Genomic DNA, 13,299 nt, shown 5'->3' with positions numbered 1-13,299 from the left:
CTCCGGCGCCATGGAGACCAAGGACCAGAGGGGGAACTCTCCTCCCATCTAGGGGGGATGCCAAGGAAGAAGAAGAAGGAGGGGGGCTCTCTCTCCCCCCGCTTCCGGTGGCGCGGGAGTGCCACCGGGGGGCAACGATCAGGAGGCCGATCTACACCAACAATCTTGCTACCGTTAACACCAACTTTCTCCCCTCTATGAAGCGGTGTAACACCTCTTGTATCCACTGTAATCTCTACTTAAACATGCTACTCAACTCCATATATTATTTCCGAATGATCTATGGTTATCCGATGATGTTTGAGTAGATCCGTTTTGTCCTGTGGGTTAATCGTGATCTTGGTTGGTATGATTGTATATTTTATTTATGGTGCTGTCCTATGGTGCCCTCCGTTCTTGCACAAATGTGAGGGGCCCCTGCTGTAGGGTGTCGCAATATGTTCATGGTTCGCTTGCGGTGGGTTGCGAGAGTGACTGAAACTTAAACCCAAGTAGGTGGGGTATGACGTATGGGAGTAAAGAGGGCTTGATACTTAATGCTATGGTTGGGTTTGACAACCTTAATGATCTTTAGTAGTTGCAGATGCTTGCTAGAATTCCAATCATAAGTGCATATGATCCAAGTAGAGAAAGTATGTTAGCTCATGCCTCTCCCTCATATAAAGTTGCAAGAATGATTATCGGTACTTGTTATCGATTTCCTAGGGACAAATAAATTTCTTGCTGACACAAAACCCTTTACTAAACACCTAAATTTTATTATCTTGCAAAGTACTTCTAGTTTTGTTCTTGCAAAGTAGTTCTAGCATCACTCCTACAAACTATTTTCATACTTGTTTCTGATAAAGCAAATGTCAAGTGTGCATAGAGTTGTATCGATGGTCGATAGAACTTGAGGGAATATTTGTTCTACCTTTAGCTCCTCGTTGGGTTCGACACTCTTATTTATCGAAAAAAGGCTACAAACGATCCCCTATACTTGTGGGTTATCAAGATGTTTTTCTGGCGCCGTTGCCAGGGAGCAATAGCGTGGGGTGAATATTCTCGTGTGTGCTTGTTTACTTTATCACTAAGTAATTTTATTTCCTATTCTAAGTTGTTCTCTATCTTTAGTTATGGATATGGAATATGAAACACCAAAAGATGAGTGGTACTTGCTACTCATGGAGATGGGGAACCTCCTAAAACCCTTGATGCTCGTTATGTAAAATATATTATGCACTACTTTAGTAATCCCGGGAAAACCCCATTCAACTATATAATGGGAGTATTGCTGGATCAACGTGAATACTTTAGGGATTATCGCTTGACTCATAAAGGGAAATTGTTATGGGACCAAATTCATATGTTGCATTGGTATGCTTGGAATTTATGCCAGAGATATGATTATACTTGTTGCTCTATGATGAATGCTCCACATCTTCCCTTTTCATGTGAATTTAATGATAATGAAACCTTGGCTTCTTATGCTAATGGTATATATGATTACCATGATGTGGAACGAATAGAAGAATTTGTTGCTTTTAAGGGTGCATATGAAATTGAATCTTGAATCTTTGTTTGAAAAGTTTGAAGATTTTGATGATTCAGTTTATAGACCTGAAAATCTTGCTATCCTTAAATATTGCTATGATAATTATAAATTCAATTCTGATATTGATGAATTTATTGAGACAGTCTCCGCTGTCCAAGAAGAGACTAATATTTTGCAGGATTCTATGGAAGAAGGAATTGATGAAACTGTGAGATCATTGGATGAAAAAGATGATGAGGTGAGCGAAGAACAAAAGGAGGAAGAATGGATTAGCTACCCGTGCCCACCTTCTAATGAGAGTAACCCTCCAACTCATACATTATTTAATGTCCCTTCATGCTTACCGAAGGATGAATGCTATGATCCCGTTGATTCATTTGAAATATCCCTTTTTGATGAACTTGATGCTTGCTATGTTTGTGGCCAAGATGCCAATACGAATGATGCTTATGGAGATGAACTTGCTATTGTTCCTTATGTTAAACATGAATTGTTGCTATTGCACCGACACATGATAGTCCTATTATATTTTTGGATTCTCCCAACTACACTATATCAGAGAAGTTCGCTCTTATTAAGGATTACATTGATGGGTTACCTTTTACCATTACACATGATGATTTTGATGAATATAATATTCATGTGCTTGCTGCTCCTACTTGCAAGTATTATGAGAGAGGAACTATATCTCCACCTCTCTATGTTTCCAGCATGATAAAATTACGAGAAACTGCTTATGCTATGTATTGGCTTTTACTTGATGTGCATGAATTGTTCTTGTATGACATGCCGATGCATAGGAAGAGAGTTAGAATTCATCATTGCATGATATATGTTGCTTTGTGCTCATTACTAAATGCCAAATCATTGTTAATTAAAATTGGCTTTGATATACCTTGGGATCCGGGTGGATTCATTACTTGATCACTTTATGCCTAGCTTAATGGCTTTAAAGAAAGCACTGCCAAGGAGACAACCCGGAAGTTCTAGAGAGTAATTTATTTCTGTTGAGTACTTTTATAAAGTTTAAAAACAAAAAAAATATATAGAGGGGAACTTAAAACTTTTCACAAAAGAGAAGCGATTGGAAGTTATGCATTGGAGAAGTGAGGGTCAACCTTGAACACTTGTGTTCATGCTCATGGAAACAATGTAGAATTTTTCATGAAGATTCTCAAAAAAATAATTATACCCTTGTAGAATTCCATTGTATTATAAAAATAATGTGCCAAGATTTTCCTTTAGGATGATTAGATTGCTTGTTGGTTTGTGCGGTGCAAAACAGAAACTTTGGCTGTAGTGCTCAATTTTACATTTTTTACTGGAATGTCAAATGGTTCTTAAACCATTTGCACTATCTTTATATAATTTTTTTTATTTTTACTAATTGTTTCAGAATTTTTGGAGTACCAGAAGTATGGTGAATGTTCAGATGACTACAGACTATCCTGTTTAAGACAAATTATGTTTTTGATGCATTGTTTTGCTCGTTTTGATGAAACTATCGATTTTTATCGGCAGTATAAGCCATGGAAAAGTTATATTACAATAGATACAATGCAAAAACAAAATATGAATTGGTTTGCAACAGTACTTAGAGTAGTGATTTGCTTTATTATACTATCGGATCTTACCAAAGTTTCTGTTGAGTTTTGTGTGGATGAAGTGATCAAAGATCGAGGAGGTCTCGATGTAGGAGAAGGAGGAGAGGCAAGAGCTCAATATTGGGGATGCCCAAGGCACCCCAAGTAAATATTCAAGGAGACTCAAGCATCTAAGTTTGGGGATGCCCCAGAAGGCATCCCATCTTTCTTCAACAAGTATCGGTATGTTTTCGGTTTCGTTTCGTTCATGCGATATGTGCAAATCTTGGAGCGTCTTTCGCATTCAGTTTTTAGTTTTCTTTTATGCACCATGCTAGTATGAGATAGTCCATGGTTGATTTATAGAATGCTCATTGCACTTCACTTATATCTTTTGAGTATGGATTTATAGAATGCTTCATGTGCTTCACTTATATCATTTGAAGCATGGATTGCCTGTTTATCTTCACATAGAAAACCGTTGTTTGAAGAAATCTCTTTTGCTTCACTTACATTTATTAGAGCATGGTATTTTGTAGAAAGAATCAAAACTCTCATGCTTCACTTATATCTATTTAGAGAGTTCAAAGGAATTGGTAAATTGCATGGTTAGTCATAAAATCATACATAAAACTTACGGATCACTGAATATGATATGTTTGATTCCTTGCAATAGTTTTGCGACATAGAGATGGAATATGTGGGAGGTACTAGTAAACGGTTGTGGTTAGTAAGAATATTGGTGTTAAGGTTTGTGATTCCCAAAGCATGCACGTATAGTCTCTCGTTATGTTATGATGTTGGAGCATGATTTATTATTGATTGTCTACCTTATGAGTGGCGGTCAGGGACGAGCGATGGTCTTTTCCTACCAATCTATCCCCCTAGGGGCATGCGTAGTAGTACTTTGCGTCAAGGGCTAATAAACTTTTGCAATAAGTGTATGAGTTCTTTATGACTAATGTGAGTCCATGGATTATACGCACTCTTACCTTTCCACAATTTGCTAGCCTCTACGGTACCATGCATTGCCCTTTCTCACATCGAGACGTGGTGCAAACTTCGCAGGTGCATGCAAACCCCGTGATGTGATATGCTCTATCACACATAAGCCTTATTATATCTTCCTCAAAACATCCACCATACCTACCTATTATGGCTTTTCCATGGCCATTCCGAGATATATTGCCATGCAAATTCCACCGCTTCCGTTTGATGACTTGAGCATTCATTGTCATATTGCTTTGCATGATCATATAGCTGACATAGTGTTTGTGGCTCAGCCACTGTTCATAATTTTTCATACATGTTACGCTAGATAATTGCACATCCTGGTACATGCCAGAGGCATTCATATAGAGTCATACTTTGTCATAGGTATCGAGTTGTAATTTTTATTTCTTTTGAGTTATAAGTAAATAGAAGTGTGATGATCATCATTATTCATTTTTAGAGTAGTGCCCCAGTGAGGAAAGTTTGATGGAGACTATGATTCCCCCACAAGTCGGGATGGTACTCTCGACAATGAGAGAAATATATATATATATATATATATATATATATATATATAAGAAAAGAAATAAAAAAGAAAAAAAGAAAATAAAAAACTAAAAAGAGAGAAGGGGCATTGTTAGTATCCTTTACCACACTTGTGCTTCAAAGTAGCACCATGTTTTTCATTTGGAGAGTCTCCTATGTTGTCACTTTCACATACTAGTGGGGATATTTCATTATAGGACTAGATGCACACCCACTTAGTTTTCATATTGAGCTTTCATACACTTATAGCTCTTAGTGCATTCATTGCATGACAATCCCAACTCCTCATGTTGATATCGATTGATGGGCATCTCCATAGCCCGTTGGTTAGCCGCATCGATGTGAGACTTTCTTACTTTTTTGTCTTCTCTATATTTACCCCTATCATCATACTCTATTCCACCCGTAGTGATATATCCATGGCTTGCACTCATGTATTGCGTGAGAGTTGAAAAAGCTGAAGCGCGTTAAAAAGTATGAACCAATTGCTCGGCTTGTCATCGGGGTTGTGCATGATAAATACTTTGTGTTAAGAAGACATAGCATGACAAGACTATATGATTTTGTAGGGATAACTTTCTTTAGCATTGATATTTTGAAAGCCATGATTGTTTGTTAGGATGCCCGAGTATTGATATCTTTATGTCAAATTATAGACTATTACTTTGAATCACTAATGTCTTAATATTCATGCCATGACTAGACATATGATCAAGTTTATGCTAGGTAGAATTCCACATCAAAAATTATCTTTTTTATCATTTAACTACTCGAGGATGAGCAGGAATTAAGCTTGGGGATGCTGATACGTCTCCATCGTATCTATAATTTTTGATTGTTTCATGCTAATATTATACAACTTATACATACTTTTGGCAACTTTTTATATGATTTATTGGACTAACCTATTGATCCAGTGCTCAGTGCCAGTTCCTGTTTTCTGCATGTTTTTTGTATCGTAGAGTACCCATATCAAACAGAGTCCAAATGCAATAAAATTTCACGAAGAATTATTATGGAATATATGTGATTTGTTGGAGTTGGAATCATCGCAGACGGAGAAATATTTCCTGTTCTTCTTTTGCTTGTTGGGAGCTTTCCCGTGTAAATAGTTTTATTTCTTTTCTTCTATTTGGGGGTCAGTAGGAGAAGACCATAATTAAATTGTTGAAGTGGCTCTTATATGCATTATTGTTGATTTAACCAAGAGCCCATATTGCCTTGTCTTCTCCTGTTTATTGAATGCTCGGAGATTCCAGCTTAGTCCAATGCACGTGCACTCTTATTATTATTCACACCGTTCGGTCGTGCAAGTGAAAGGTAGTTATGATGATATATGATGGACTGACTGAGATGACAAAAGCTGGTATGAACTCGACCTCTTTTGTTTTTGTAAATACGATGAGTCCCGCATTCTTGATTCAGCTTATTATGAATAAACATGTTTGCAATGACAATTAGAGATTATAGTTGCCTGTGCCATGCTTGATTAGCTATGAGTTATAATGATTTACCTTGTGTGCCAACATTCTATTGAGATGATTATGATGTGGTATGATGGGGTGGTATCCTCCTTTGAATGATTTAAGTGACTTGACTTGGCACATGTTCACGCATGTAGTTGAAACAAAATCAACATAGCCTTCACGATATTTATGTTCATGAAAGATTATATCCTACTCATGCTTGCATCCAATATTTATTAATTCTAATGCATGTACATGGCTGTTGTCGCTCTCTAGTTGGTCGCTTCCCAGTCTTTTGCCAGCCTTCACTTGTACTAAGCGGGAATACTGCTTGTGCATTCAATCCCTTAAACCCCCAAAGTTATTCAAGATGACTCCACCATACCTTCCTATATGCGGTATCTACCTGCCGTTCCAAGTAAATTTGTATGTGCCAAACTCTAAACCTTCAAATAAACATTCTGTTTTGTATGCTCGAATAGCTCATGTATCAACCAAGGCTGTCCTTATCTTCCGTGTTAGGCGGGGGAGTGGACTCCGCTCCTCACTCACAAGAAAATGGCTGGTCACCGGGATGCCCAGTCCCATGCTTTATGCAAACTAAATCAAAATTAATTGCAAACAAAACTCCCCCTGGGACCTGATGTATGTTGGAGGCACTCGTTGTTTCGAGAAGGCCATGGATTGATGCTTCTTTGTGGAGGGGGAGTATAAACTTTACCATTCTGTTTGGGAACCGCCTATTATGTGTTTAACATGGAAGATATCGCCATCTCTTAGTTGTTACATTGACAATGAAAGTATACCGCTTAAAATACAATTTATCTCTATTTCAAAACTAAGCTCTGGCACCTCTACAAATCCCCGCTTCCCTCTGCGAAGGGCCTATCCATTTACTTTTATGTTGAGCCATCACCCTCTTATTAAAAAGCACTAGTTGGAGAGCACAGCCGTCATTTGCATTCATCACTGTTAATTTATATTGGGTATGACTATGATTGGATCTCTTTTACCATGGATTACAGTGTCTAGTCAGTCCTTGATCTTTAAAGGTGCTCTGCATTTATGTTTTGCGGTCTCAGAAAGGGCTAGCGAGATACCATCTTGTTATACCATATTATGATTGTTTCGAGAAAGTGTTGTCATCCGAGATTTATTATTATGACTTGCTAGTTGATTATGCTATTGATATGTGTAATTGTGAGACCTGAGAATTATTGCAAATGTGGTTAGTTATGATCTATGTTGAAAACTTGAATGCTAGCTTGACATAGTTACAACAACAAGAGCAAACAAAGTTTGTAAAAGTTTTTCTTTCTTTCTTTCTTTCTTTCTTTCTTTCAGTTTGTCAACTGAATTGCTTGACGACAAGCAAGGGCTTAAGCTTGGGGGAGATGATACGTCTCGGTCGTATCTACTTTTCGAAACACTTTTGCCCTTGTTTTGGACTCTAACTTGTATGATTTGAATGGAACTAACCCGGACTGACGCTATTTTCAGCAAAATTACCATGGTGTTGTTTTATGTGCAGAAAACAAATATTCTCGGAATGACCTGAAACTCCACAGAACATCTTAGAAAAAACAATAAAAAATCCTCGCCAAAGATGAAGACCAGGGGCCCACACCCTTCTCACGAGGGTGGGGGGCGCCCCCCCAGGGTGCGCCCCGCGCCCCCTACCTCGTGGGCGCCCTGTTACATCTCCGACTCCAACTCCACCTCCATATATTGAGTTTCGATGAGAAAAAAATTAGGAAGAAGAAATCATCGCGTTTTACGATATGGAGCCGCCGCCAAGCCCTAAAACCTCTCGGGAGGGCTGATCTAGAGTCCCTTCGGGGCTCCGGAGAGGGGGATTCGTCGCCGTCGTCATCATCAACCATCCTCCATCACCAATTTCATGATGCTCACCGCCGTGCATGAGTAATTGCATCGTAGGCTTGCTGGACGGTGATGGGTTGGATGAGATTTATAATGTAATCGAGTTAGTTTTGTTAGGGTTTGATCCTTATCATCCATTATGTTCTGAGATTGATGTTGCTATGACTTTGCTATGCTTAATGCTTGTCACTAGGGCCCGAGTGGCATGATTTCAGATATGAACCTATTATGTTTTCATGAATATATGTGAGTTATTGATCCTATCTTGCAAGTCTATAGTCACCTGTTATGTGTTATGATCCGGCAACCCCGAAGTGACAATAATCGGGATCACTCCCGGTGATGACCATAGTTTGAGGAGTTCATGTATTCACTATGTGTTAATGCTTTGTTCCGGTTCTCTATTAAAAGGAGGCCTTAATATCCCTTAGTTTCCAATAGGACCCCGCTGCTGTCACATCCCTAGTTGCTGGTAGTGCTCTAGGCTAGCTTCATCTGAGCATCATGTTTAAATTTTTGAAACCTGAACTGAGGAATTTTGGAAGCCTCAAAAACTGAAATAAAAGAGGGGCAAAAACCCTAGAAATCTCATTCATTGCTCCAAAATGCTCTTCTTAAATGTTTGATAATTTTTGGTATGGGTTCTGGTCCCAACCAAAATATTGAACATTTTTTAAGGAATTATTTTGGGACTTTGGATTTAATTCATTAGCTATTTGAATTTGAATTATATTCATATAATTAGAATATAATTTCAAATACCCCCTGAAATATTTTATAAGCTTTTGGAAAAGTCCATCTAGCAATATAAAATATTCAGAGGAGCTTTGGCATTGTTTGAATTATTATTTTAATTCAAAACAGTGGCAAAAGAATTAAATAAAAGAAAAACAGAACAAAAAATAAAAGACAGAAAGAGAGAAGGACTTACCTGTGAAGCCCACCTGGTGGCCCAACAGGACCGGCCCAGCCGGCCCAGCCCGCCACCGCTACTCCCCCCCCCCTGTCGTCTTCCTCTTGCCAGTGGGAGCAGCTGCGTGCTCGCACGCTCGCGGCCGAGGAGGCCACCTCCTCCCTGCCTGGCTGCCTCCTCCTTCCCTGGTCCCTCCCGCGATGCCACGCAGCCCCGACCCCCTCTCACTTCTCCCTCGCTCTCTGGACCTCCCTCCCCCTCGCTCCTCTGCTTCTCCCCCCCCCCATGACCGAGAGTCGCCGTCGCCGCCGCTCGCCATAACCACGGCCACCGGGCCTCCCTCGCTCCCCCGACTAGCCCAGAGGCTCCGCCTCGACCCCCTCTTCCTCTCCACCGAGCCACGAGGCCCCGGACGCGCTGCAACGCCGCCACCATCGCCGTTCCCCTCGTCGGCCACCGGAGATCGCCGCCGTCAATTCTCCGTCGCAGAAGCGTCCCCGAGCCCACTGAGCCACCCTGCTGCCCCCCTGTGAGCTTGCCGTCGTTTCCCCTCACCTCTCTCTCTCGCGCGCACCCTGTAGCCGCCGCCCCACGAGCACCCGAAGCCGCCGTCCGCCATGGCCGGTGAGCTCCGTGCTCCCGAGCTCCTCCGCCTGCGCTCGTTGCCTCCGGGTGTTCCTGGTGACCCCAGCATCCCGTAGAGCCCATCGGCCGCGCCCGCCGTGCCGTGTAACACCGAAACCGAGCACGCCCGAGCTCCGGCCGCCGCTGCCGAGCTCGAGGCCATCGTCTCCGGCCGCCCTAGCTGCTGCTGTTTGCTGAAACGGGCGCGGGTGAGCTCCAGCTCTCCGTAGCCGCTCTCCTCCGTCCATTTGGACGCCGGAGGAGCGAACCCGAGCCCTCCGCCGCGCCTGTTGCCACCGGCGATGAACCGCCGGCGTGTTAGGCCCTGTTGACCAGGGGTTTGACCTCCCCTGGGTCATTTACATGTGGGCCCGGGGCCCTGCTAATTTAGTTTAGATGCTAATTTAATCTTAGCTAACCCACTGACTCACTGACAGGTGGGGCCCAGCCCTGTTAATTAACCCAGTTCAGTTTAATTAAATTCTAACTAAACTAATTTCACTGACATGCGGGACCCACTGTCAGGTTTGACCCGGACCAGCCCAGTTGACCCTGCTGACGTCACTGTGACGTGGGCTGACGCAATAAGTATTTTCTGGATTTAAAAATAATCAGGAAATTCTAGAAAATAGCTAAAACTTCAATAAATCATAGAAATTCAACCGTAACTCCAAATTAAATAATTTATATATGAAAAATTATCAGAAAAATTCAAGGAATCCATCTGTACCATTTTCATGCATGATAGAACAACTTATAGCTGCTGTTTAGCACAAAACCAATAAAGGGCATTTAAATATCCACATATGGAGTTTGAATTTGAATCTTGGATTCAAACCAACTTCATTTAATCTGGTTTTAGTTGCATTAGCACAAAACACAGCATATTGCCATGTCACATTCATGCATCATATTGTGCATTGCATTGATTGTGTTTTTCCTCAGTTGCCGGTGATTGCCCCCTTTCGATAGACGTGATACCGACGATGTGATCGATGACACCGATGAAGAGCTATATTATCTTCAAAAGTGCCAGGCAAGCAAAACCCCCTTGTTCATTCCGATACAATCCTACTCTCTCGCTCCTGCTCTCTTTTAATGCATTAGGACAACACCGATTCATCTGTTACTTGCTGCGGTAGCTGAACCCCTTATCCTCTGCATGACCTGTCATTGCCACAGTAAATAGATGAAACCCACTAGTATGAGTAGGAGTTGTTTGAGCCCTGTTGTGCCTACTCATTTATGTTTGTTTGTCATGCCTGCTACTGCTTAGAGTTGAGTCAGGTCTGATTCATCGGGGATGAATCAGAGGCGTGTGAACATGTCCTACTGTGTGTGAGCTAAGTGTGTGAACACGATTTGGTAAAGGTAGCGGTGAGAGGCCATGTAGGAGTACATGGTGGGTTGTCTCATTGCAGCCGTCCTCAGGAACTGAGTTCTGTGTTTGTGATCCATGACCAGTTACTACCACACATTGGGTTCCGGTAAGTCGACCCCTCTCGACTTATTAATCAACATGATCTCTGTCCAGGAGTTGCAACTAGTTTCTGGTGTTTGTAGGTAGTGTTAGTAGTCTACCAAGTGGCACCCGGTACAGGTGGGCTTGGGACAGACTAGGCACAGTGGCATGGTGTACCAAGTGGCACCCGGTTGGTGGGCTTGGGAACCCTGCTCACATCGTTTGGGGCCGTGAGCGACACCCCGGCCGGATCTCCTTGCGGATGGAACCCGAATAGGCGATAAACCTGGACGAGAGACTTGTTCGGTTAGTCAGGTCGTGGCCGACTCCCTCGCCCGGCTTCCGCTTGAAGGTTGCCGAGGTACATGACGTGTACAGGGCGGTAAGTGGCGAGAGCGTGTGTGAAGAAGTACACCCCTGCAGGGTTATCATTATCTATTCGAATAGCCGGATTCCTCGGATATGGAAACTTGGACCCCTTGCATAGTTCATAGACAAGTGAAAGTGGATACTCTAAAATACGCAAGATAAGCGTGAGTGCTATGGATGGCGTTCTCGTAGGGAGACGGGAGCGAATCCATAGTGGTGTATTGGTTGGTGAATATGTGGACTCGTGTGCGCCACCTCAAAAAAGTTACTTGCAGTCGTAGTTCAGGATAGCCACCGAGTCAAAGCTGGCTTGCTGCAGTTAAACCCCACCATCCCCTTTGTTGATAATGATGCATATGTAGTTAGTTCTGATGTAAGTCTTGCTGGGTACATTTGTACTCACGTTTGCCTATTTTATGTTTTTTGCAGAGAGACTTCAGTCTCACTAGTAATTCCGCGTGGACTTCGACGTTTAGCTTGTTACCTCAGCTACGATCTTGTGCCCTCGGCAGGATCCGATAAATAGTCAGGCTTCTCAGCCCTTTTCATTTATAGATGTCTGTACTCAGACATGACAGCTTCCGCTTGTGCTTTGACTTGTATGCTCTGTTTGTTGGGTCATGAGACCCCTGTTTGTAATATCTCGCTCCTCGGAGCCTATTGAATAAATTACTTGAGTCGTAGAGTCATGTTCTGATGCCATGTTGTAAGTGTCACATCCCTAGCTGCTGGTAGTGCTCTAGGCTAGCTTCATTTGAGCATCATGTTTAAATTTTTGAAACCTGAACTGAGGAATTTTGGAAGCCTCAAAAACTGAAATAAAAGAGGGGCAAAAACCCTAGAAATCTCATTCATTGCTCCAAAATGCTCTTCTTAAATGTTTGATAATTTTTGGTAAGGGTTCTAGTCCCAACCAAAATATTGAACATTTTTTAAGGAATTATTTTGGGACTTTGGATTTAATTCATTAGCTATTTGAATTTGAATTATATTCATATAATTAGAATATAATTTCAAATACCCCCTAAAATATTTTATAAGCTTTTGGAAAAGTCCATCTAGCAATATAAAATATTCAGAGGAGCTTTGGCATTGTTTGAATTATTATTTTAATTCAAAACAGTGGCAAAAGAATTAAATAAAAGAAAAACAGAACAGAAAATAAAAGACAGAAAGAGAGAAGGACTTACCTGTGAAGCCCACCTGGTGGCCCAACAGGACCGGCCCAGCCGGCCCAGCCCGCCACCGCTACTCCCCCCCCTGTCGTCTTCCTCTTGCCAGTGGGAGCAGCTGCGTGCTCGCACGCGCGCGGCCGAGGAGGCCACCTCCTCCCTGCCTGGCTGCCTCCTCCTTCCCTGGTCCCTCCCGCGACGCCACGCAGCCCCGACCCCCTCTCACTTCTCCCTCGCTCTCTGGACCTCCCTCCCCCTCGCTCCTCTGCTTCTCCCCCCCCCATGACCGAGAGTCGCCGTCGCCGCCGCTCGCCATAACCACGGCCACCGGGCCTCCCTCACTCCCCCGACTAGCCCAGAGGCTCCGCCTCGACCCCCTCTTCCTCTCCACCGAGCCACGAGGCCCCGGACGCGCTGCAACGCCGCCACCATCGCCGTTCCCCTCGTCGGCCACCGGAGATCGCCGCCGTCAATTCTCCGTCGCAGAAGCGTCCCCGAGCCCACTGAGCCACCCTGCTGCCCCCCTGTGAGCTTGCCGTCGTTTCCCCTCACCTCTCTCTCTCGCGCGCACCCTGTAGCCGCCGCCCCACGAGCACCCGAAGCCGCCGTCCGCCATGGCCGGTGAGCTCCGTGCTCCCGAGCTCCTCCGCCTGCGCTCGTTGCCTCCGGGTGTTCCTGGTGACCCCAGCATCCCGTAGAGCCCATCGGCCGCGCCCGCCGTGCCGTGTAACGCCGAAACCGAGCACGCCCGAGCTC

The sequence above is a fragment of the Triticum aestivum genome, chromosome 1A (assembly GCF_018294505.1).
Source record: "Triticum aestivum cultivar Chinese Spring chromosome 1A, IWGSC CS RefSeq v2.1, whole genome shotgun sequence".
Classification (NCBI taxonomy): Eukaryota; Viridiplantae; Streptophyta; class Magnoliopsida; order Poales; family Poaceae; genus Triticum; species Triticum aestivum.
Note: the sequence above shows the minus strand (reverse complement) of the source record.